This window comes from Salvelinus alpinus, chromosome 1 (assembly GCF_045679555.1).
Source record: "Salvelinus alpinus chromosome 1, SLU_Salpinus.1, whole genome shotgun sequence".
Classification (NCBI taxonomy): Eukaryota; Metazoa; Chordata; class Actinopteri; order Salmoniformes; family Salmonidae; genus Salvelinus; species Salvelinus alpinus.
In genome coordinates, this window is record NC_092086.1 from 71,983,118 (window position 1) to 72,010,970 (window position 27,853).

At 41.7% G+C, this 27,853-nt stretch overlaps 2 long non-coding RNA genes across 2 annotated transcripts; both read right to left on the minus strand.

The window, feature by feature from the left end:
• Positions 1-7,206: 7,206 nt before the first annotated feature.
• LOC139584683 (uncharacterized) lies at positions 7,207-18,985 on the minus strand. Its single transcript, XR_011676806.1, has 2 exons — positions 18,650-18,985; positions 7,207-8,524 (listed from the first exon to the last, which is right to left on the minus strand). It is a non-coding gene; the product is annotated as an uncharacterized lncRNA (long non-coding RNA).
• Positions 18,986-20,722: 1,737 nt separating this feature from the next.
• On the minus strand, positions 20,723-27,769 carry LOC139584714 (uncharacterized). Its single transcript, XR_011676816.1, has 2 exons — positions 27,595-27,769; positions 20,723-23,113 (listed from the first exon to the last, which is right to left on the minus strand). It is a non-coding gene; the product is annotated as an uncharacterized lncRNA (long non-coding RNA).
• Positions 27,770-27,853: the final 84 nt, after the last annotated feature.

Genomic DNA, 27,853 nt, shown 5'->3' on the forward strand with positions numbered 1-27,853 from the left:
AGAGTGGACAAATCATTGACTTAAATGGGGACTTGTTCTATTAATTCTATTTGTATGCATTTAATTGCATCCGAAAGGCGAAATCCTGATAACCTTTGAAAAACTGGGCCCAGGAGATATATGTGCTCAAAGTTCCCCAATTTTGCATACCTCACCCTACCATGAGACATCCATGTCTTCATCACTGAAAAAAATATAAACGGTTGAGTCTGATATCATTTGAAAGCTTACAAACAGGGTTGTCAAACATTTTTATGATTTCTTGAATGATTCTTTGTTTTTTTAAATTAAAATTACTTTAACCTTTGAGGGCAAAGATCTAAAAATGGGTAAACTCATTTTCATAAATGTTGTAGTTTAGACCCTATTTCACATCATCAGAGGTGTTTTTGCTGTGCCTGTCATCGTTGAATACAGGTTGGGGTCATTACAATCATAGAAATATAATCAATAGAATGGATCTATCCCTTCAGACCACTGCAATTTAGCTGGTAGACCATTGAAATGTACATTGAATTGAAACTTTAACTTCCAATTATTCTACTACCAGAAAGATGCTCGCCAGGCCTCCCAATATCTAATGTCAACTTTAATGGGAATGTCTATTCTATCATCTATATTTCTATGATTTCCTATTGAAGGTTAACAGTTTAATTTATAACTATGGATATTCCCTCTCATGTGCGGCGCTCAAACCATCTTTGTGGTACCATTTGGAAGTGAAAATATAGATGAATTTTTTTTTATTGCCTTTATTTAACCAGGTAGGCAAGTTGAGAACAAGTTCTCATTTAACACTGCGACCTGGCCAAGATAAAGCAAAGCAGTGCGACAAAAACAACAACACGGAGTTACACATAAACGTACAGTCAATAACACAATAGAAAGATCTATGTACAGTGTTTGCAAATGTAGAAGAGTAGGGAAGTAAGGCAATAAATAGGCCATAGAGGCGAAATAATTACAATTTAGCATTAACACTGGAGTGATAGATGTGCAGATGATGATGTGCAAGTAGAGATACTGGGGTGCAAAAGCGCAAGAGGATAAATAACAATTTGAGGTAGTTGGGTGTGCTATTTACAGATGGGCTGTGTACAGGTACAGTGATCAGTAAGCTGCTCTGACAGCTGATGCTTAAAGTTAGATAGGGAGTTATAAGACTCCAGCGTCAGTGATTTTTGCAATTCCTTCCAGTCTTTGGCAGCAGAGAACTGGAAGGAAAGGCAGCCAAAGGAAGTGTTGGCTTTGGGGATGACCAGTGAAATATACCTGCTGGAGTGCGTACTACGGGTGGGTACTGCTATGGTGACCAGTGAGCTGAGATAAGGCGAGGCTTTATCTAGCAAAGACTTATAGATGACCTGGAGCCAGTGGGTTTGGCGACGAATATGTAGTGAGGGCCAGCCAACGAGAACATACAGGTCGCAGTGCTGGGTAGTATATGGGGCTTTGATGACAAAACGGATGGCACTGTGATAGACTACATCCAGTTTGCTGAGTAGAGTGTTGTTGGAGGCTAATTTGTAAATGACATCGCCAAAGTCAAGGATCGGTAGGATAGTCAGTTTTACGAGGGTATGTTTGGCAGCATGAGCGAAGGAGGCTTTGTTGCGAAATAGGAAGCCGATTCTAGATTTAATTTTGGATTGGAGATGTTTAATGTGAGTCTGGAAGGAGAGTTTACAGTCTAACCAGACGCCTAGGTATTTGTAATTGTCCACATTTTCTAAGTCAGAACCGTCCAGAGTAGTGACGCTAGTCGGGTGGGCGGGTGCGGGCAACAATCGGTTGAAGAGCATGCATTTGGTTTTACTAGCATTTAAAAGCAGTTGGATGCCACATGAAGGAGTGTTGTATGGCATTGAAGCTCATTTGGAGGTTTGTTAACACAGTGTCCAAAGAAGGGCCAGATGTATACCGAATGGTGTCGTCTGCATAGAGGTGGATCAGAGAATCACCAGCAGCAAGAGCGACATCATTGATATATACAGAGAAAAGAGTTGGCCCGAGAATTGAACCCTGTGGCACCCCCATAGAGACTGCCAGAGGTCCGGACAACAGGCTCTCCGATTTGACACACTGAACTCTATCTGAGAAGTAGTTAGTGAACCAGGAGAGGCAGTCATTTGAGAAACCAAGGCTATTGAGTCTGCCGATAAGAATGCAGTGATGTGATTGACAGAGTCGAAAGCCTTGGCCAGATCGATGAAGACGGCTGCACAGTACTGTCTTATCGATGGCGGTTATGATATCATTTAGGACCTTGAGCGTGGCTGAGGTGCAACCATGATCAGCTCGGAATCCAGATTAATAATCTGTAATAATTAGTAATCACATTTTAGTATATTTACCAGCCAAAACATGACACACCAACACCTCAAATAATGTAAAATAGGGTCTAAGCTGCTACACACACATACACACTCAACAAAAATATAAAACACAACATGCAACAATTTCAAATATTTTACTGAGTGACAGTTCATTTAAGGAAATCAGTCAGTTTAAATACATTCATCAGGCCCTAATCTGTGGATTTCACGACTGGGAATACAGCTATATATCTGTTGGTCACAGATACCCTTAAAAGAAAAAGGTAGGGGTGTGGATTAGAAAACCAGTCAGTATCTGGTGTGACCACCATTTCAAATCAAAGTTTATTTGTCACGTGCACCAAATACAACAGGTGTAGTAGACCTTACAGTGAAATGCTTACTTACAGGCTCTAACCAATAGTGCAAAAAAGGTATTAGGTGAACAATAGCTAGGTAAAGAAATAAAAAGACAGGCTATATACAGTAGCGAGGCTACATACAGACACCGGTTAGTCAGGCTGATTGAGGTAGTATGTACATGTAGGTTAAAGTGACTATGTATATATGATGAACAGAGAGTAGCAGTAGCGTAAAAGAGGGCGGGTGGTGGGTGGGACACAATGCAGATGGCCTCATGCAGCACGACACCTCTCCTTCACATAGAGTTGATCAGGCTGTTGATTGTGGCCTGCGGAATGTTGTCCCACTCCTCTTCAATGCCTGTGCAAAGTTGCTAGATATTGGCAGGAACTGAAACGCGCTGTTGTACACATCGACCCAGAGTACACCAAAAATGCTCAAAGGGCGACATGTCTGGTGAATATGCAGGCCATGCAAGAACTGGGACATTTCCAGCTTCCAGGAATTGTGTACAGATGCTTGCGACATGGGGCCATGCATTATTATGCTGAAAAATGAGATGGCGGCGGATGAATGGCATGACAATAGGCCTCACGATCTCTTCATGGTATCTCTGTGCATTCAAATTACCATTGATAAAATGCAATTGTGTTAGTTTTCTGCAGCTTATGCTTGCCCATACAATAACCCCATTACCACGGGGGAACTCTGTTTACAACTTTGACATCAGCAAACCACTCCCCCACACAACACCATACACATGGCCGAATTCTCTAAAACGACATTGAGGCGGCTTATGGTAGAGAAATTAACTTTCAATTGTCTGGCAACAGCTCTGGTGGACATTCTTGCAGTAAGCATGCCAATTGCACGCTCCTTCAAAACTTACGACATCTGTGGCACTGTGTTGTGTGACAAAACTGCCCATTTTAGAGTGGCCTTTTATTGTCCCCAGCACAAGGTGCACCTATTTAATGATCATGCTGTTTAATCAGTTTCTTGATATACCATACCTGTCAGGTGGATGGAGTATCTTGGCAAAAGAAAAATGCTCACTGACAGGGATTTAAACAAATTTGTGCACAAAAGTTGAGAAAAATAAACTTTTTCTACATATAGAACATTTCTTGGATCTTTATTTCAGCTTATGAAACATGGGACCAAAACTTTACATGTTGCGTTTATATTTGTGTTCAGTGTGCGTACTGTATGCATGTACAGTGGGGAGAACAAGTATTTGATACACTGCCGATTTTGCAGGTTTTCCTACTTACAAAGCATGTAGAGGTCTGTAATTTTTATCATAGGTACACTTCAACTGTGAGAGACGGAATCTAAAACAAAAATCCAGAAAATCACATTGTATGATTTTTAAATAATTAATTTGCATTTTATTGCATGACATAAGTATTTGATCACCTACCAACCAGTAAGAATTCCGGCTCTCACAGACCTGTTAGTTTTTCTTTAAGAAGCCCTCCTGTTCTCCACTCATTACCTGTATTAACTGCACCTGTTTGAACTCGTTACCTGTATAAAAGACACCTGTCCACACACAATCAAACAGATTCCAACCTCTCCACAATGGCCAAGACCAGAGAGCTGTGTAAGGACATCAGGGATAAAATTGTAGACCTGCACAAGGCTGGGATGGGCTACAGGACAATAGGCAAGCAGCTTGGTGAGAAGGAAACAACTGTTGGCGCAATTATTAGAAAATGGAAGAAGTTCAAGATGACGGTCAATCACCCTCGGTCTGGGGCTCCATGCAAGATTTCACCTCGTGGGGCATCAATGATCATGAGGAAGGTGAGGGATCAGCCCAGAACTACACGGCAGGACCTGGTCAATGACCTGAAGAGAGCTGGGACCACAGTCTCAAAGAAAACCATTAGTAACACACTACGCCGTCATGGATTAAAATCCTGCAGCGCACGCAAGGTCCCCCTGCTTAAGCCAGTGCATGTCCAGGCCTGTCTGAAGTTTGCCAATGACCATCTGGATGATCCAGAGGAGGAATGGGAGAAGGTCATGTGGTATGATGAGACAAAAATAGAGCTTTTTGGTCTAACTCCACTCGCCGTGTTTGGAGGAAGAAGAAGTATGAGTACAACCCCAAGAACACCATCCCAACCGTGAAGCATGGAGGTGGAAACATCATTCTTTGGGGATGCTTTTCTGCAAAGGGGACAGGACGACTGCACCGTATTGAGGGGAGGATGGATGGGGCCATGTATCGCGAGATCTTGGCCAACAACCTCCTTCCCTCAGTAAGAGCATTGAAGATGGGTCGTGGCTGGGTCTTCCAGCATGACAACGACACGAAGCACACAGCCATGGCAACTAAGGAGTGGCTCCGTAAGAAGCATCTCAAGGTCCTGGAGTGGCCTAGCCAGTCTCCAGACCTGAACCCAATAGAAAATCTTTGGAGGGAGCTGAAAGTCCGTATTGCCCAGCGACAGCCCCGAAACCTGAAGGATCTGGAGAAGATCTGTAGGGAGGAGTGGGCCAAAATCCCTGCTGCAGTGTGTGCAAACCTAGTCAAGAACTACAGGAAACGTATGATCTCTGTAATTGCAAACAAAGGTTTCTGTACCAAATATTAAGTTCTGCTTTTCTGATGTATCAAATACTTATGTCATGCAATAAAATGCAAATTAATTACTTAAAAATCATACAATGTGATTTTCTGGATTTTTGTTTTAGATTCCGTCTCTCATAGTTGAAGTGTACCTATGATAAAAATTACAGACCTCTACATGCTTTGTAAGTAGGAAAACCTGCAAAATCGGCAGTGTATCAAATACTTGTTCTCCCCACTGTATGTATGCATTTATTTTTGCTCGTCGAACATCTCATTCCAAAATCATGTGCATTAATATGGAGTTGGTCTCGCCTTTTCTGGGAATGTTTTCCACTAGATGTTGGAACATTGCAGGCTCTTGCTTCCATTCAGCCACAAGCATCCGTGAGGTCGTGCACTGATGTTGGGCGATTAGGCCTGGCTCCCAGTCACCGTTCCAATTCATCCCAAAGATGTTCGATGGGGTTGAGATCAGGGCTCTGTCGAGTTCTTCCACACCGATCTTGACAAACCATTTCTGTATGGACCTTGCTTTGTGAAATGCTTTGTGCATTTCCCTTCACTGAAACTAAGGGGCCTAGCCCGAACCATGAAAAACCCAGACCATTATTCCTCCTCCACCTAACTTTACAGTTGGCACTATGCATGGGGGCAGGTAGCATTGTCCTGGCATCCACCAAATCCGGATTAGTCTGCCAGATGGTGAAGTGTGATTTATCACTTCCACTGCTCCAGAGTCTAATGGTTGCGATCTTAGGCTTGTGTATAGCTGATGGGCCACGGAAACCCATTTCATGAAGCTCCTGACTAACAGTTCTTGTGCCAACACTGCTTCCAGAGGCAGTTTGGAAGTTGGTAGTGAGTGTTGCAACCAAGTACAGACGATTTTTAAGCGCTTCAGCACTCAGCGGTCCCATTCTGTCTGTGAGCTTGTGTGGCCTATCACTTCACGTCGGAGCCGTTGTTGCTCCTAGACGTTTCCACTTCACAATAACAGCACTTAAAGTTGACAGCTCTAGCAGGGCAGAAATTTGACAAACTGACTTGTTGGAAAGGTGGTATCCTATTAAGGTACCACATTGAAAGTCATTGAGCTCTTTAGTAAGGGCATTCTACTGCCAATGTTTGTCTATGGGGATTGCATGGATGTGTGCTTGATTTTATACACCTGTCAGCAACAGGTGTTGATGAAATAGCCAAATCCACTAATTTGAAAGGGTGTCCACATACTTTTGTATATATACACTACCGTTGAAAAGTTTTATTCAAAAACATTTTTTTAATAGATCATTAAATAGTTTGACAACTCTGTTTGTAATCTTTCAAATTATATAAAACTCAACCGTTTATCTGAATAGTGTTAAAGACATGGATGACTCATATTAGGGTGGGGTATGCAAAATAGTTCAACTTTGAATGGCAGGTAGCCTAGTGGTTAGAGCGTTGGGCTAGTAACCGAAAGGTTGCAAGATCGAATCCCCGAGCTGACAAGGTAAAACTCTGCCGCTCTGCCCCTGAACAAGGCAGTTAACCCACTGTTCCTAGGCTGTCATTGAAAATAAGAATTTGTTCTAAACCGACTTGCCTGGTTAAATAAATAAATAAAAAATTGATTATTTTGGGATTCAGGTCCAAAATAAAATCACTTTCTGACCACTTCTACCATGGGCAAACATGTTTGAATTGTTTTGTTCAAAACTACTGCAAAGGGGTGCAGCCATACCGTTTTTGAAGTCATATGGAACGACCCTTTGGTAATGCTAAGACAACTAAATATACAGTAGATATTAAGTATTTGAGTAGGGAAACTAAATACACAAACATTGTCTTGGTGAATTGACTACAGCCAAGGTATTTGAAGTAAGTAGAAGGAGGTATTGTGAGATTAAACTAGGACATGAAAGGCATATACATCAACAAAATAAAATGTTCTTTAAAATTAGATCCATTTAAAACACATCTTTATTAAAACATACATTTGTTTTTAACACAGTAATGTTTGTCCCAGAAAAGACAGACTGTTGTATGCCGGTCATGTTTAAGAGCATCTGTAAAAACATCTGCCTCCCAACCTGCAGAGGATAAGAGTTTGCAGGAAGGAAACAGAAACACATGATCAATTTAGATGGGGATTGACTGGGAATGTGCTCATCCCCAGGTTCAAAATGTTAGATTCAATGGTCAATTTTAACACACCATATTCTAGAATACAGCTGTACAACTTTTATTCATAAAAGTTTGAGACTGCTTACAAATCCTAAATATCTTCGCCAAAAACAACAAATGTGATAATGTAAGTCCATTAGTCAACTCATACTGATCCAAATGACACGTTCATGTTTCCTCCCTCTGGTGAATAAGGTGTTTCTCATTTACTTTTCAAGATATCCGAATCCAATCTTTCCAAACCATTTTCTGAGGTCCTTGCACTGATGTGGATTGCACTTGTTTGAATTCGTTGCTGGAGCATTAAAATGTGGCCACAAAATACATTTTCTCCTCTGTGTAAATCATGTTAAAAAAAAATGTTCCACTCCAGTTGAAGCATTTGCTGCATTAATTGCTCCTGTGTGATTCCTCATATGCCGTAACAGGTTCCTCTTCTGCCTGAAGGATTTAACACATTCCTTGCACTGATACGGTCCATCCCTAGTCTCACGACTGTTACCAGCACACAAACGAGATTTGTTTTTGGATGTCCCCGGGATTATGTTACTCCCCTGCGTGTGAGTGATTTTATGTGATTTTAATTGGGATGCTGTGATGAAGTATTCTCCACACAAAAAGCATCTGTATGATCTCTCCCCTGTATGTCCCCTCATATGCACTGTCAGATTTCCTATCTGACTATAGCATTTGCCACATTCACTGCAGCAATAAGGTTTTTCACCGGTATGAGCCCTCATATGCCTTTCCAGACCAGAATTACAGTCAAAACATTTACCACAAATATGACAAGAAGAGTTTTCACCAATGTGACATGGTTTCATCTTGATCTCTTTAGTTGTACTGGTGGGTGAGACCACAATTTGCATTTGGAAAAGATGTGAGGTCTGAGGTGGTTCCAGATTTTCCAAAGAGGGAGTGAATATTAACTCTTTGGTATCAGGCTCTAGCTCTTTAAACTGTTCTCCCCCCTGACTGGTCCAGCCTTCATGTTCCTCTTTAATCTGTGAGGGCTCTGGGTCCTCTTGCTTCAGACTGGGGCTCCACTCCTGCTGCTCAGGAGAAACCTCATCTGGGAGATAGAGCTGATGTAGGTCTGGAGAAAAGGAAAGAAGAATCTTTCAAAAACGATTAACTCCTTAACCATTGCCTTACATGGTTAGTTGGTACACTTATGTTCAATTTACACTGAGTGTACAACACATTAAGAACACCTACCTAAAATTGAGTTGCGCACCCCCCCCCCCCCCCTTTTGCACAGAACAGACTCAATTGGTTTGGGCATGGACTCTACAAGGTGTCGAAAGCGTTCCACAGGGATGTTGGCTCATGTTGACGCCAATGTTTCCCACAGTTGTGTCAAGTTGGCTGGATGTCCTTTGGGCGGTGGACCATTCTTGGTACACACAGGAAACTGTTGAGTGTGAAAAACCCAGCAGTGTTACAGTTTGACACAAACCGGTACGCCTGGCACCTACTACCATACCCCATTCAAAGGCACTTAAATCTTTTGTCTTGCCCACTCACCCTCTGAATGGCACACATACACAATCCATGTCTCAATTGTCTCAAGGTGTCTCTAACCAGTGTCCTCCACTTCATCTACACTCATTGATGTCACTTGTTAAATCCACTTCAATAAGGGATCATAGCTTTCACCTGGTCAGTCTACAGTGCATTTGGAAAGTATTCAGACACCTTGACTTTCATCCCATTTTGTTACATTACAGACTTACTCTAAAATGTTTTCCCTCAATCATCACACAATACCCCATAATGACAAAGCGAAAACTGGTTTTGATTTTTCTGCAAATTTAAAAATAAAAAACTGAAATACCTTATTTACATAAGAATTCAGACCCTTTGTTATGAGACTCAGAATTGAGCTCAGGTGCATCCTGTTTCCATTGCTCATCCTTGATATGTTTCTACAACTTGATTGGAGTCCAACTGTGGTAAATTCAAATGATTGGACATGATTTGGACCTGTCTATATAAGGTCCCACAGTTGACAGTGCATGTTAGAGTAAAAACCAAAGACTTGAGGTCAAAGGAATTGTCTGTAGAGCTCCGAGACAGGATTGTGTCAAGGCACAGATCTGGGGAAGGGTACAAAACCATTTCTGCAGCATTGAAGGTCCCCAAAAACACAGTAGCCTCCATTCTTAAATGGATGAAGTTTGGAACCACTAAGACTCTTCCTAGAGCTGGCTGCCCAACCAAACTGAGCAATCATGGAAGGGCCTTGGTCAGGGAGGTGAGCAAGAACCCAATGGTCACTCAGAGCTCCTCTGTGGAGATGGGAGAACCTTCCAGAAGAACAACCATCTCTGCAGCACTCCACCAATCAGGACTTTATGGTAGAGTGGCCAGACGGAAGCCACTCCTCAGTAAAAGGCACGACAGCCCACTGGAGTAGGCAAAAAGGCACCTAAAGGACTCAGACCATGAGAAACAAGATTCTCTGGTCTGATGAAACCAAGATAGAATGCTTTGGGCTGAATGACAAGCATTACATCTGGAGGAAACCAGGCAACATCCCTATGGTAAAGCCTGGTGGTGGCAGCATCATGCTGTGGGGTTGTTTTTCAGCAGCAGTGACTGGGAGACTAGTCAGGATCGAGATCTTCAAACTGGAGCGAAGGTTCACCTTTCAACAAGACAACGAACCTACGCGCACAGCCATGCCAACACAATGCAGGAGTGGCTTCGGGACAAGTCTCTGTATGTCCTTGAGTGGCCCAGCCAGAGCACGGACTTGAACCTGATCTAGCATCTCTGGAAAGACCTGAAAATAGCTGTGCAGCGACACTCTCCATCTAACCTGACAGAGCTTGAGAGCATCTGCAGAGAAGAATGGGAGAAACTCCCCAAATACAGGTGTGCCAAGCTTGTAGCGTCATAATTATTTTTGGGTGAGACTGTAATTGCTGCCAAAGGTGCTTCAACAAAGTACTGAGTAAAGGGTCTGAATACTTAAGTAATTAATCCAATTTCAAATAAGGCTGTAACGTAACAAAATGTGGAAAAAGTCAAGGGGTCTGAATACTTTCCAAATACACTGTATGTCATGGAAAGAGCAGGTGGTCTTAATGTTTTGTAAACCCAGTGTATATTGGATAAACGCTTGGCAGTGAAGTACTGTCGCTTATGTGCATTTGAGTTTGGAGCAGTCTAACCGGATGCCTTTTTATCGGATTCTCCCAAAGAATCTTAAAGCCTCAGACGCCTGACCTGCTATCATGCTACACTAAAAACGTAAAATTCCTATGATTTACGATGTTAAATAACACTAATATGTGAATGAACATTGTGAACTAATGTTTCATTTCGTCGCTAGGAAGGAACGTGAAAATAGCTTAGAAAATCTGTTGGGGATCAAGTCTACCTCAAAACCCACAATATAGGCCTTATGGTCTTTCTGGGCAGGGACACAGGCCAGCTGTCACCAGCCTAGATGGCGGCTGAATGATGGCTAGCTAACGTTACTTTCAGCATCCAAATGTTAAACAAATGAAAAAGTAATGTCATTTTTTTAATGTTCCCGGATGCAGGCACCCACAAGTTCTATTTTATAATTAGCTAGCTATTGCCTACAGTTAGCCAAACAGTTAAACTAGCCATGTCCCTCGATCAACCCGCCTAATTTACACAGATACAGTTGAAGTCGGAAGTTTACATACACCTTAGCCAAAAACATTTTTAAAAACTTTCACAATTCCTGACATTTAATCCTAGTAAATATTCCCCGTCTTAGGTCAGTTAAGATCACCACTTTATTTGAAGAATGTGTAATGTCAGAATAATAATAGAGAGAATTATTTATTTCAGCTTATACTTCTTTCATCACATTCCCAGAGGTCAGAAGTTTACATACACTCAATTAGTATTTAGTCGCACTGCCTTTAAATTGTTTAACTTGGTTCAAACGTTTTAGGTAGCCTTCCACAAGCTTCCCACAATAAATTGGGTGAATTTGGCCCATTCCTCCTGGCAGAGCTGGTGTAACGTAGTCAGGTTTGTAGGCCTCGTTGCTCGCACACGCATTTCAGTCTACCCACACATTTTCTATAGGATTGAGGTCAGGGCCTTGTGATGGCCACTCCAATACCTTGACTTTGAAGTCTTTAAGCCATTTTGCCACAACTTTGGAAGTATGCTTGAGGTCATTGTCCATTTGGAAGACAAATTTGCGACCAAGCTTTAACTTCCTGACTGATGTCTTGAGATGTTGCTTCAATATATCCACATAATTTTCCTGCCTCATGACCCCATCTATTTTGGGAAGTGCACCAGTCCCTTCTGCAGCAAAGCACCCCCACAACATGATGCTGCCACCCCCGTGCTTCACGGTTGGGATAGTGTTCTTCGGCTTGCAAGCCTCCCCCTTTTTCCTCCAAACATAACAATGGTCATTATGGCCAAACAGTTCTATTTTTGTTTCATCAGACCAGAGGACATTTCTCCAAAAAGTACAATCTTTGTCCCCATGTGCAGTTGCAAACCGTAGTCTGGCATTTTTATGGTGGGTTTGGAGCAGTGGCTTCTTCCTTGCTGAGCAGCCTTTCCGGTTATGTCGATATAGGACTCGTTTTACTGTGGATATAGATACTTTTGTACCCCTTTCCTCCAGCATCTTCACAAGGTTTGTTGCTGTTGTTATGGGATTGATTTGCACTTTTCACACCAAAGTATATTCATCTCTAGGAGACAGAACGCGTCTCCTTCCTGAGCGGTATGACGGCTGCGCGGTCCCATGGTGTTTATACTTGCGTACTATCTTTTGTACAGATGAACGTGGTACCTTCAGGCATTTGGAAATTGCTCTCAAGGATGAAACAGACTTGTGGAGGTCTACAATTTATTTTGATTTTCCCATGATGTCAAACAGAGGCACTGAGTTTGAAGGTAGGCCTTGAAATACATCCACATGTACACCTCCAAATGACTCAAATGATGTCAATTAGCCGATCAGAAGCTTCTAAAGCCATGACATCATTTTCTGGAATTATCCAAGCTATTTAAAGGCACAGTCAACTTAGTGTATGTAAACTTCTGACCCACTGGAATTGTGATACAGTGAATTATAAGTGAAATAATCTGTCTGTAAACAATTGTTGGAAAAATTACTTGTGTCATGCACAAAGTAGATGCCCTAACCGACTTGCCAAAACTATAGTTTGTTAACAAGAAATTTGTGGAGTGGTTGAAAAACGAGTTTAATGACTCCAACCTAAGTGTATGTGAACTTCCGACTTCAACTGTAGCTACCTACTTATTATTATTTTCTGAAAATTTGGAACACTGTAAACACCAAATAAATGATGAGTAATACCAGAGGCTGTCCTAACAAACAAAAAAGTATTAAACCTTTATTACACCACAGCAAAGATTAAAAACAGCCCAAAATAATTTATCAGACGTTGTGGTTGCTTGAGGCTTGGTGCTCACGGAATCAGTAGCCAATTAAACAAACACTCAAACAGGCAACACAAGCAGGATCGGTCTTATTTCTGTAGCTAGATATACAGTGCATTCGCTAAGAATTCAGACCCCTTGACTTTTTCCACATTGTTACATTACAGCATTATTCTAAAATGAAGTAAATAGTTCCCCCCCCCCCCCCACAATCAATCTACACACAATACCCCATAATGACAAAGCAAAAACTGGTTTTTAGAAATGTTGGCAAATGACTAGTATCAATCAACTCAAGAGACTAACAAAACCATTTTGCAATGACAAAACATAGCTAGTCCAATAACTTTTCACAGACTTCCTTTGGCAGACCCAGAATTACTGAGGCTTTGGCTAGTTGTTATGCAAAGATGCATAAACACTCCCATCCACAGACTTTATGCGTTGGCCCTACTTGTTTGTAGCGAGCCCTTCTCTGATGACGACTTCTGTAAACCACCAACAAGAAAAATGATTGGTAAAAACACATTAAGAAAACAGCTATACCAACCATTGAAGGATGTCGCTGCGCCTGACTAGAACCAGCAGAAATTGAGATGAGATATGCTATAAAGTTAGCTAGCATCACTGATGAAAGGGGGGGACACTGAATCTGTTGTTATTTTGTTTATGTTAGCTAAAGGTTTGCTTGATACCTAGCCAGCCTCACAAGTGTGTGTTTTTATATAAAGTAAACATCTAGCTATTTTCATGTTGTGCTTCGCAAATATTGTTATATCATTCTGCAAAACACAATTTGCCAATGTTAGATTACTTAGGCAGTTTTCACATATCCCCTGTATGATTCAGATCCTGTAGCTTTTGTTTGATTGGCTAGGTCTACCTATAGTTAGGTCTATAAAGCATGAGTGAAACGCAATATCATACCCAGGTGAGTCACGTGGAACTTTTTGTCTGATGTAAACAAGCTAGCTATCTAGCTAGCTTACAACATGTAGAATGTGCGTCTCACATCTCACCCTGAAACAGTTATGTATAGGTCTTGTGAAAGCACAACATTTTCTGTATAAAATGTCACCAATGCTCCCTGGAACCGAATTTCAAATGTGAAAACACCCCTACATTGAACATGAGCTGGAGGTAGACACGAAGCCACTGTATTGAGTAATGCCATGGTTCTATTATTGGGTAGGCTAATACATAGTGTGGGATCCTGGCTAGGGTGGATCCAGTTCTATTTATCCATGATATGCAGGCTCATGTCAAGGCAGCACAGAAATTAGTGGGTTGCCCATGGCTGCTGAGATATCCAGTTTACCAAAATCAACTACTCACCTAGCAAAAGCCAACCTGGAACCCATGGAACAACTGCATCAGAATCTGTAGATATCACAGAACTGAGATTGCTGCTCTCCAGTCCACAGCAGGCAAACCCACGCACAATGCGTTCCACCTCAGGGATCTACCATGCGTTACCCTTACCACCTGGGCAAGTGCAATGATAAATATTTTTTTATATATAGTTAACAGAAATAATACTGCATATCAAAACAGTTATCAATAATGCTTTCACTTATATGTATAAATGATTGATTTGGCATTGTCTTTTTTTTGTCACAAGAAACCTCAAGTGAGGATTTTTCAAGGCTATGTTACATGTATTGTAAGGACTATTTGATCTTCTACACATTTGCAGTATAAACAAAATAAATATTAATGCAAAAAGGAGAATAGAAAGGGGAGGAAAAGGTAATGCATATATATATATACACCAAGTCACTTGGCTCTGTCATATCCTCACATGGTCTCTCCTATCATTGCTATGCAGACGACACACAATTAATCTTCTCCTTTCCCCCCCTCTGATAACCAGGTGGTGAATCGCATCTCTGCATGTCTGGCAGACATATCAGTGTGGATGACGGATCACCACCTCAAGCTGAACCTCGGCAAGACGGAGCTGCTCTTCCTCCCGGGGAAGGACTGCCCGTTCCATGATCTCGCCATCACGGTTGACAACTCCATTGTGTCCTCCTCCCAGAGTGCTAAGAACCTTGGCGTGATCCTGGACAACACCCTGTCGTTCTCAACTAACATCAAGGCGGTGACCCGTTCCTGTAGGTTCATGCTCTACAACATTCGCAGAGTACGACCCTGCCTCACGCAGGAAGCGGCGCAGGTCCTAATCCAGGCACTTGTCATCTCCCGTCTGGATTACTGCAACTCGCTGTTGGCTGGGCTCCCTGCCTGTGCCATTAAACCCCTACAACTCATCCAGAACGCCGCAGCCCGTCTGGTGTTCAACTTTCCCAAGTTCTCTCACGTCACCCCGCTCCTCCGCTCTCTCCACTGGCTTCCAGTTGAAGCTCGCATCCGCTACAAGACCATGGTGCTTGCCTACGGAGCTGTGAGGGGAACGGCACCTCCGTACCTTCAGGCTCTGATCAGGCCCTACACCCAAACAAGGGCACTGCGTTCATCCACCTCTGGCCTGCTCGCCTCCCTACCTCTGAGGAAGTACAGTTCCCGCTCAGCCCAGTCAAAACTGTTCGCTGCTCTGGCACCCCAATGGTGGAACAAACTCCCTCACGACGCCAGGTCAGCGGAGTCAATCACCACCTTCCGGAGACACCTGAAACCCCACCTCTTTAAGGAATACCTAGGATAGGATAAAGTAATCCTTCTAACCCCCCCCCCCCCCTTAAAAGAGTTAGATGCACTATTGTAAAGTGGTTGTTCCACTGGATATCATAAGGTGAATGCACCAATTTGTAAGTCGCTCTGGATAAGAGCGTCTGCTAAATGACTTAAATGTAAATGTAAATGTAATGAGCCATCGGTGGATGGCTGTTCAAAAGGATACTGAAAGCACTAATCTGCCTCCTTGAATCCAGTGTAGACACCGGTGGGTGAGGGGTACTTGTCGCGGATGGTGACAACACAACTGGGTAACACTCGTCTCTAACCACATCCAAGTCGTTCGCTTTTCAATTCCCATTCCAAGACCACTCTGTAAGCCACAAGTCTATATTGCCTAAAAATAAAAAATAATTTAAAAAACATCAGCTCGCTGTGCGGAAGCAGAATAACACTAGGTTGATCTACTGATGACCATATGGGTGACTCATGACATATAGCCTATAATACTGTGAAGTCTATTTATCACACACAAACTACCTGTACTTACTTTATTGACAGCTGGCCATTAGGTCCCTATGGCCAAGGTCTCTTCTTCCAGTTCATTTTCAGTACACGGAAAAACATTTCTACAACTGCTGGGTTTATAAGGGTTGGAAAAGTAATTGTCAATGATTACACAGTGTGGTGGGCTCGCGGGACAACGTTATCTCGTCGCCGGACAATTCTAGATTTTCCAAGGCTGGCATAAGCAGGTCTCAATCCGCACAGCAAAGACACTCGTCTTCAGTGAGCTTCTCTTAGCATTGCAGGTACACCACCAGTTCCCAGATGGTGAGTCGAGCCTCAGCTGCTAGTTGAATATCTGCCTGAGCCTCTCTGCTCCGTCTCTCTCCCTCATCCCCGATCTGTTAAAGATCCCCGTCTGTGTATTCCGATTCAAATAAATAACCTCGCCTCCTTGTATTCGTAGTCAGACAAGTTGGTAGCGTAGTAGTTTGAAATAAAAAATTATTAGCTTGCTTGGTAGATTAGAAGCTCTGTAATTACAGTAGGGCTGGGCGATATATCAAATTAATTTGAATGTATGTTTTTCGTGTATTGATCTAAATGCATGTAACCCAATTTTTTCATTCGTTTTAAATGTGCGTTCCGTCTCTTTTTAGTGTAGTGTCCTTCGCTCCTCCTATGCTGTGTGCACTTTCCCACTCGCACAGACATCAAGACCCTCCCCCTGCCACTCACAACAAAGATGAAAGACTCACTTCTGACAAGAAGCAGTTTAACTCACTATTTGAGGTTTGATTCAACAGAATCAGTCAAATTGACACTGAAACACTTAAGAGACATTCTTTTAATGTAATAGATAAGAACTTACCCTTTTTATGTCCCAACTCACAAAATGTAGAACAGAGCAGACCCAACTAAAACGAGAGTATCAATGAACATGTAGAAAATGTATGCTCAGTTTGTCGTGCTCTGAATTGTGATACTGCTAGCAGTATTTTAGCCACAGACTTATGTGCTAGCTGTCTGTTTTATAAATGTGCAATGATCATAAAAATATGCATTTATATAAGGAATTGGCAACTCGTTCCCATTCTGAGAAATAAGCATGTTCTTATCCACATCTAAACAAAGTGAACAGGCTGCTGTTCAAAGAGTTGGAGATGGACAGGAGGGTCTATTCATAACAGTTCAACTGTTCTACCTTGTTAGCAAACAAATAGATCCAAGATGGCTAGACTTGATATGTAAAGATTAGCTGGCTATTCACTAGCACGTGGCCTTGTACTTGAGAGATTGTGTATGAGACCCGTGTTCAGTTTCTATAATGCCTGCTACAAGAAGTCAGTCATTATTAGTGAATGTGCATGGTTCTGGTAACATTTGTAACAAAAAAGGGGCATTTTCATAGACAGACTTGAAAGCCAGATTAGTGATTATTGCAAAAAAGCAGGTTAAACTACTTTGATAAAATAATGAAATTATTAGTGGGTCATATGGTTGTCAAAGGCTTATATTTAGCCCAGGTATAATTTTCCATTCCCTGAATTCATTTGATTATTCCTGACTGTTTGAAATGCAGTGTATTGACCTTTACTTGTACAAAGCTTTTTGATATCATGAATCGGCCATAAATCTGAAAGAAATCAAGATGAGTTTTAGGCCTTATTGCCCAGCCCTAGTTTACAGTTGACACGTTGTGGACCTGGCTAGTATGCTTCTGATCAAATTTACACGCTGGAAAATATCATTTGAGTTTAACAAAATGGATTATAACCTTGCAGATCAAGTAAGGTTTGACACAATTTAATGTGTACAACATTAAAGACCTGCAGAATGAGTCTAATTAAGTCAATTTCTTCATTTTGGGACCTTCTATAACCGAGCTTTCCAAACCTGTTCCTGGAGTGCTAGCATCTTGTAGGTTCACTACAAACCTAATATAGTACACCTGATTCTAATAATTAGCTGGTTGATAAGCTGAACTAGGCTTGTTCCAACTGGAGGGTAAACTCTCCAGTTACAGGGTTGGAGACCCTTGTTCTACAACATTGCATTTACATAATATATACAGATTAGGGTCCTAAATAGTGAAATTCTCCTTTAAGGTGTTTGTAATAGAATAAACGTGGCAAAAACAAATGCAGGTATGAATAAATGCATTTATATTGCTTCCAAAATATTATTTTTACAATATGGGGGAGTTCCAAGATGGAGGCGAAGTGGCTTCAAAACATCACCCCATGTCAGTCATCCAGCATAAACCATTCGATGCACATGCGATGACCCATGTTAGTTACGACTTCGAGAGTATTCACAAACCCCAGGTAGGATATGACCTACTACGAATACTTTTCCTACCATATGAGCAAAATACGTTAAATACGTATTTTTGGTTGAAAAGACGTATTCGCAACGTCTTGTGCTCACCAAATCCCTCCCTTCCATAAAGTAGGTAATCAGTGATCTGCAAATCTGTGGATAGCTCAGAAAGGTTTAGAAATGCATCTATTGCTTGGGAAACTCAGTGAAGCCTTGCCCCCCATAGAAGAAACGGTTGGCCGTGGCCTAAAACATAGATCCTATTAAATTACTGATAGTATTCTAATTCCATGTTACACGTTTCAAATCGTGACTCTGCACAGTAGTTGCTACAAACCTGCTCGATGTAATTTTATTTCGGGATTGAAAACCAAATCCAGCAGCCGCCGTAAACGCTTGATCTCCTCCTTCGAACTGGAAATTTCGTTCTCGTATTCTGTTATGGTTTTTTCCACTTCCACATATATCTCCACAGCAGCCGCGGTTAGTCGCTTGGTAAGAAACACATTCAACAACTGTAGTTTGGACATTTTGCAGGAGGTAAAGTAAAAGTCGGACAGCCCGAAAAGACTAGCTAACGTTACTAGGCAAGATATGATGGAACCCAAATGTATCCACGTGAACTCAAAATGAGCCGCAAACATCGTCATGTGATCAAAATAGGAGGTGTGGTTGTCCCTAGTTACCACAGCCACAATGTCAAAATTGGCTATGTAAACATGAATGAAAAAAAAATATATATATATTTGGTCTTAATTTAAGGTTGGACATAAGGTTAACAGTATGGTTAAGGTTAGGTTTAAAATATGATTTTATGAAGATAAATTGCAGAAAGCCAGGTTGAGTGGAAAGGCCTGAGATATTTGATTATTAACCTTCAAGGTTCCCCATGAAAAGACAAAATAATTTGTGTTTGATAGTGACAACAATGGGGACACCTTTTCTGCTTATGGTGGTATTATATGGTACCATCAATTCAGTATGTATCTCCTTTCATTATCTTTCATGCATTTACATTCACATCTAAGCTCATTAACCCATGCAAGGCTGCCGGCCCAGAAGGCACCCCTAGCCGTGTCCTCGGAGCATATGTAAACCAGCTTGCTGGAGTGTTTAGAGACATATTCAATCTCTCCTTATCCCAGTCTGTTGTCCCCACTCGCTTCAAGATGTCACCACGGGGCCCCACAAGGGTGGTTGCTCAGCCCCCTCATGTACTCCCTGTTCACCCATGACTGCGTGGCCACACACGTCTCCAACTCAATCATCAAGTTTGCAGACGACGCAACGGTAGTGAGCCTGATTACCAACAATGATGAGACCGCCTACAGGGAAGAAGTGAGGGCCCTGGTGGAGTGGTGCCAGGAAAATAACCTCTCCTTCAACGTCAACAAAACAAAGGAGCTGATCATGGACTTCAGGAGACAGCAGAGGGAGCACGCCCCCATCCACATCGATGGGGCCACAGTGGAGAGGGTGAAAAGCTTAAAGTTCAAGAAGATCTAAATTCAAGAAGATCTAAATGCATATTCCCATGAAACTAAATGAGATCAAATTATTGGCATGTAGACGCAGTTTGGACATTTTAACGGTCAAACGTGCAGAATTATCATTCACAACGATATCGATGATATCCTATTTTGAAATGAGATGCTTAACTTGGTATTAAAAATAAAAACATTTATTGAGACTATATGTGTGGGCATAGGCAGAAGTTGCAATTGGAGCATGCATTTTATTCATATTCTATATTCATTTTCAATAGACTACATCTATAGGTCAAACTTTGATTGAGAATTGATTACCTGTTTTTTTTTAAATAGTGCTACTCCACTGCCCCTAAGACCCTCATGAACTTCTACAGATGCACTATTGAGAGCATCCTGCCGGGTAGGGCTGCACGATTAATCGAATTCAGATCGGAATTGCGATAATAAAGAAGGGCACATCTTCAGGTGAATGGCAGTATTTAGGCTACAGGCTAACCAAATGCAAGTGTTGTGCAGAAAAGTACCTGAGTCAGGGGTCCAACCCCCCCCCCCCCCCCCCCCCCCATTGTGATACCAAAGCAGCATAGGTGTGCTTTAGGACCATGCGGACGCCTCAGAGCGGTCAGGTAGGGTGTTTGGTGGTTCAACCAGCTGGGTTTAGAACCTGGTGGACACCACAGAGCATGCGGACAGGCTTAAGAAATCCTCAGCAATCTAAATCAGAGTACAATTTTCATCAGTACAAAACTAATTATTATGTTGATACTGAGCATTCTCCCCTTGGTCAGCATAGTGGAAATAACTATTTCCATCCCAGAAACTAAAATTAGCATATCTTGTTGGACAAATCCAGGTGGTGACTCCCACTTTAAGTAAAATGTATTGCGTTGGTGCCTAATGAACATGACCCAGGACAAGCATCATGATTCCACAATTTATAAGGCAACGCCTATGGATTCTGTGTGCCATTAGCACCATACCTGCTACAATTACAGAGTTTTATCATTATCATCGAAAATGTACTTTGGCAATGGATATAAGTCAAATAAATTAGGATCAGTTTCATTCTCAGGATCAGAGTTCACCCTCTCCATTCACCAGGGCATGCTGAGAATAGTGTCAGTATCTTCAGTTCACACAACTTCTTTACCCATGTCACAATTAGTACATCAACAATCAAAACAATCAATCCCTAATACATGAATTGCTTCACTCATAGTTATTAACCGTCTAAAAATCATTCAGTTTCCAAATCATAATCAAAAACCCAATTAATTATCCAACCAAAATTGAGAATGACATTCTTCAGTGATTCACATTGGTTCTATCACTCAATGTTAAAACCCACAAGTTAACACATCGACAATGGCAGAATGTACAATTATATTAACATACAGTATGATTTTCCTATAATTCTAGTATTAACTTTCTTATCACAATTTTAATTCATGTTCAGGGGATGCAGGTAGCCTAGTGGTTAGAGCGATGGCCCAGTTACCAAAAGGTTGCTGGATCGAATCCCCGAAGCCAGTTAACCCACTGTTACCCATGTAGGCCGTCATTGCAAATAAGAATTTGTTCTTAACTGACTTGCCTAGTTAAAAAATATATATATTTATATATATCTTAATGCATTCTTAATCTAATTTACTATACATTTAGCAGTGTATAGACCTCTACAGTCACCCGGATACCCTAAAATAAACAATTTTAGACAAGTCTAAATCAATTATGGGCACAGTTGACCAAGTCCCCCTTCAGGCACTCAATCTTCTGTCGTCTCTTCATTGGTTCTTCTTCAGATAGCTTCATAGTTCAAAGTGGATGGCCCATGATAATGTCCCAATTTCAATGTCTCACCAGCACATTTACATCTTGACCATTTGCCAACCAGCATACCAGCATCATGAGAGAAGTTTGGAACAGATCTCTCGCCATGCTCACTCCACGTGGACGCCTTTGTCCTTCTTCAGCCGCTTAGAGGGCTTTTGAGGTTCACACCATTCTCGGCCGAATTATTTTTTTATTTTACCTTTATTTAACCAGGTAGGCAAGTTGAGAACAAGTTCTCATTTACAATTGCGACCTGGCCAAGATAAAGCTAAGCAGTTCGACCCATACAACAACACAGAGTTACACATGGAGTAAAACAAACATAGTCAATAATACAGTAGAAAAATAAGTCTATATACAGTGTGCGCAAATGAGGTAAGATAAGGGAGGTAAAGGCAAAAAAAAGGCTATGGTGGCGAGGTAAATACAATATAGCAAGTAAAACACTGGAATGGTAGATTTGCAGTGGAAGAATGTGCAAAGTAGAAATATAAATAATGGGGTGCAAAGGAGCAAAATAAATAAATAAATACAGTAGGGGAAGAGGTAGTTGTTTGGGCTAAATTATAGATGGGCTATGTAGAGGTGCAGTAATCTGTGAGCTGCTCTGACAACTGGTGCTTAAAGCTAGTGAGGGAGATAAGTGTTTCCAGTTTCAGAGATTTTTGTAGTTTGTTCCAGTCATTGGCAGCAGAGAACTGGAAGGAGAGGCGGCCAAAGGAGGAATTGGCTTTGGGGGTGACCAGAGAATTATACCTGCTGGAGCGCGTGCTACAGGTGGGTGCTGCTATGGTGACCAGCGAGCTGAGATAAGGGGGGACTTTACCTAGCAGGGTCTTATAGATGACCTGGAGCCAGTGGGTTTGGCTACGAGTATGAAGCGAGGGCCAGCCAGCGAGAGCGTACAGGTCACAGTGGTGGGTAGTATATGGGGCTTTGGTGACAAAACGGATGGCACTGTGATAGACTGCATCCAATTTATTGAGTAGGGTATTGGAGGCTATTTTGTAAATGACATCGCCGAAGTCGAGGATTGGTAGGATGGTCAGTTTTACGAGGGTATGTTTGGCAGCATGAGTGAAGGATGCTTTGTTGCGAAATAGGAAGCCAATTCTAGATTTTACTTTGGATTGGAGATGTTTGATGTGAGTCTGGAAGGAGAGTTTACAGTCTAACCAGACACCTAGGTATTTGTAGTTGTCCACATATTCTAAGTCAGAACCGTCCAGAGTAGTGATGCTGAATGGGCGGGCAGGTGCATGCAGCGATCGGTTGAAGAGCATGCATTTAGTTTTACTTGTATTTAAGAGCAGTTGGAGGCCACGGAAGGAGAGTTGTATGGCATTGAAGCTCGTCTGGAGGGTTGTTAACATAGTGTCCAAAGAAGGGCCAGAAGTATACAGAATGGTGTCGTCTGCGTAGAGGTGGATCAGAGACTCACCAGCACTGCCATGCATCAAGACACCATCTGACGTCACCTTTCATGATAATCGAGAGAGAGAGAGGACAAATCAGAACAGTTTAGTTCAGTTCATTTCTGATTCAGGAAATCCAGACAAGCATTGACCATATGACAAATTATAACTTTTAACAATTATTCTTAATACCAGTTGTTTTGAAAGCACCACAAATCAAGAGAATGTCAGACTTTGATGACAAAATTTGCCCACGAAGGATCGCCGTGCCACCTTTCTGGTGGAGTGAGTACAGCACAACAAGGTGAGTCCAAAAATGTATTGTATGCTGCTGCGTAAATGATGTAATATGCCAGGGAGATATGTATACTGTAGCTAAGAAAGTAATACTAAGTGTATGTTGTGTAGTAAGATGTTAGTAGCCCATGTGCCTCACCCTAATAATTTGGTCTATTTACCCCTCTTAATTTAGTCTACTGTTCGGACTTGGTGGTGTACATGTAGCCTATAACCTGTTTTTAGAGAAATGTAATCATCGAATAATGTAAGAACTTTCATTGTCTGCTTATGTGCCCCCTTTATTTATCCTACAGTTCTGACTTGGTGTACAGGGAGAATAGTGGAAGAACGGCCGATGTTCTGAATTCTGTCGCTGTACATTTCAAAAGTGCTAAACAAATAGTTATATTGACTACGTCCGTCCTAGCTCGCTCGTTAATGTCTTAATCAAAATTAGAAAACATTAGAAACCACATTTCTTTAAGCAAGTCAGCCATATCAGCTATGTTTTTTTTAAAAGGCAGTAAATGAGGCTAAATGAACTGTTTCGCTGCCAGACAAGGCTTCGATGATAGCCAGGTGTGGCAGTGGTAAGATGTTGGGACTGCTGTTGGGACAGCTTTATGTAGGCCCTTACAATTTGTGGGCACCGCTTGTCACCGTTATAGTGCAATTAATGTATTGTTTAGTGTTGTAGCTTTGCTGGCATACATCCCCCGGTATTTTTTATTTTTGGGGGGGCCCACCAAGATTTACATGCTAAAATCGCCACTGGCTATAGCCATGGTGTGATCCATGTTATATAACCTCTATATGGTTTCTCTATAGACCTGGAGGTGCAATGGATGCACGGAGAGAAGGGCCAGGGCATTGAACAGTTCTACATCCCCCATAGTGTGGCAGTAGATAACTATCTAATTAATCAAAATAGGTACTGCAATTCTCAAATAAACCATAAGGTGGGAGCACGACCACAAATTACAGTTTCTGATGTTTCCTTGAGATTTACTTTGTGAATGTGCTATCTAGTGGAAAGCAGATTTCAGACTCTTGCTACTGACAATAGAGTGCTAATCTATCTAATTTACATATTTCACGAGATATCAATTACCTTGAAATGGTATGCCATTGCCTGAAATCTCATGTAAAAGGCTTAAATTTTTTTAAAGAAAACTTGCTGCATGCAAGATTCGAACTCGTGAAGTAAGTATCATGAGTCAAGTGAGCAAGTTAACTACGGTACAAATGATTATCTTTACACTAATGTGCAGGTGACTTAAATTACTGGCACTTTCAAGAGGGCACGGTTAGCCGCTCTGCCTTCTCACACAAGTAGCCAACTCAACAAGCCACGCCACACTCTGCCTTCTTGCACAAGTGAAGGGCTTGTCGAGGTACACTGAACAAAAATATAAACGCAACATGTAAAGCGTCATGGGACCAAGCGTATTTCTCTCAAATTTTGTGCACAAATCCGTTTCTATTAGTGAGCACAACACAATACCACAGATGTCTCAAGTTTTGAGGGAGTGTGCAATTGGTATGCTGACTGCAGGAATGGCCACCAGAGCTGTTGCCAGAGAAGTGAATGTTCATTTCTCTACCATAAGCCACCTCCGTTGTTTTAGAGAATTTGGCAGTATGTCAAACCGGCCTCACAACCGTAGACCACGTGTTTGGCGTTGTGTGGACGAGCGGTTTCAGTGCCCCGTGGTGATGGTGGGGTTATAGTATGGGCCAGCATGAGCTATGAACAATGAACACAATTGCATTTTATCGATGGCAATTTGAATGCACAGAGATGCCGTGACGAGATTGTTGTGCCATTCATCCGCAGCCTTCGACTCATGTTTGAGCATGATAATGCACAGCCCCATGTCGCAAGGGTCTGTACACAATTCCTAGAAACTGAAAATGTCCCAGTTCTTCCATGGCCTGCATACTCACCAGACATGTCACCCATTGAGCACGTTTGGGATGCTCTGGATCGACATGTACGACAGCGTGTTCCAGTTCCCACCAATATCCAGCAACTTCTCACAACCATTGAAGAGCAGTGGGACAACATTCCGCAGGCCACAATCAAAAGTCTGATCAACTCTACACGAAGGAGATGTGTTGTGTTGCATGAGGCGGTATCTGTGATGCATATCTGTATTCCCAGTCATGTGAAATCCATAGATTAGGGCCTAATGCATTTATTTCAATTGACTGTAACTCAGTAAAATCGTTGAAATTGTTGCATGTTGCGTTTATATTTTCATTCAGTATAATTTGCTAGCAGAGAGGGTTGCATGATGTAATCTCTTGGCGGGCTATGGAAGATGCACTCTCTTGAGAATTTTCTACTCCGAGGTTGTTCATTGACACTGGCATATGAGATATTGCGTCTGGTTAAACAAAAATACACACATTTAGTGTAGTGTGAGGTTAGCGCATCTGAACAGTAATAATTTGGACGGGGTTCTCAATAGCTGCTATAGTCGTTGTTTTTTTGCACTCTCAAAAGCAACACAGGCCTAATAAGGTAGATATATAGATGCATGCTATTTTATGTCAATCATATTGCTGTTTGAAGCCTATAACTAACTTAAAGATAATCTTCTGAAAATGGTCTTATGGTTTGTGGTCTTATGCTGCCATCTATTGGAAATATATTTAGCAATTTCAGTATATTTTACCTTTTTTTTTTTTTTAAGTCCCTAGAGTCGATGTCTTCGCCCGCGTGGAAATCTAATTAGCATAATAAAAAAATACCTATGAAAATCCGTCAGTTTAAGATAGAGCTATTTGTTTTTAGCATGGGGTTTGTCTCAATCCACCGCATCTGCTGATGTTGCCCTTCTGCATCTGTGGTTAAAGGTGGCAGAGCTAGAGCAGTGTTTGTCAGAACATGAGACATAGCCGGTTTGGCCTACAAAAATCTCACAAACACAACACTAGTCTGAAGGTAGCCAGGTACCAGTTTAGAAAACGGCATAATCTGTTTCAGTAGTTATAGTTAGCTAGCTAACAATATAGCTAGGTGTCATCATCTAAAATAACCCTAATTTAACTGTTTTTATTTGATTAAGTCTCTGCTAGGTAAAGCCCCGCCTTATCTCTGCTCACTGGTCACCATAGCAGCACCCACCCGTAGCACGCGCTCCAGCAGGTATATCTCACTGGTCACCCCCAAAGCCAATTCTTCCTTTGGCTGCCTCTCCTTCCAGTTCTCTGCTGCCAATGACTGGAACGAACTGCAAAAACCTCTGGAGCTGGAGACTCTTACCTCCCTCACTAGCTTTAAGCACCAGCTGTCAGAGCAGCTCACAGATCACTGCACCTGTACATAGCTCATCTGTAAATAGTCCATCCAAACTACCTCATCCCCATACTGTATTTATTTATTTATCTTGCTCCTTTGCACCCCAGTATCTCTACTTGCACATTCATCTTCTGCACACCCTACCATTCCAGTGTTTAATTGCTATATTGTAATTACTTCACCACCATGGCCTATTTATTGCCTTACCTCTCTTATCCTACCTCATTTGCACATGCTGTTTATAGATTTTTCTACTGTATTATTGATTGTATGTTTGTTTATTCCATGTGTAACTCTGTGTTGTTGTATGTGTCGAACTGCATTGCTTTATCTTGGCCAGGTCGCAGTTGCAAATGAGAACTTGTTCTCAACTAGCCTACCTGGTTATTTTCAAGAACTAAAGTTCAATTTCAATAGGCGAACAAGTGGTTACCTAGCTAATACTTACTCACAAGGATTCCTAAATCATTGTTAAGAATAATGAAAATGACTCAGTTTCTACTGGTCATTGTTTTCAGGCTGGTTGTATTTGTGCTAGCTAGGTACCAAGCTAAATCTAGCTACCCAACACAACATTCTACATTCTATTAAACTGTGTTATTTGACGTGTATATTTTTGACACGCAAAGACCCAAACGGCGTTCCATAAAAAGATACACGTCAAATAACACTATTTGACATGTTAATTAAATAAGCTTTTAATTTTATTTGACGTATATTTTTGACACGCAAAGACCAAACGGCGTTCCATAGGAAAGTCGGAGCTCTATGCCGAGTTCAAAGAAACTTCGAGCTTTGGAACTCGGTTTCCGACTTCAGTTGGACCAAAACTTGGACCAAAACGAGCTCGGAATTCCAAGTAGGGAATTCAGGCCTTTTTCTAGAGCGCGGTTTTTCCGACCTTAAGATCACTGACGTCATGATTTGACCTAGTTTCTTTCCCCGAGTTCCCAGTTACCTTGAACCCATCAATAGAAAGTGGCTCGAGTTCCAGAGTTGGAATTCCGAGTTGGATGACCGTTCAAATCGATTTCTTTCCCCAGTCGGAGTTCGTTTTTTTTTCTCCAGTTGTTTGAACGCATTGAAGTCAGCGATTTCTCAGTTGCCAGTTGTTTTGAACGCGGCAATTATACCCAAAGATGGTGGTACGAAGAACGTCAACAGTGACGTAAATGGTCCTAAAACTAGGGGTAGAAAAAGCGCCTATTTGGATTGAT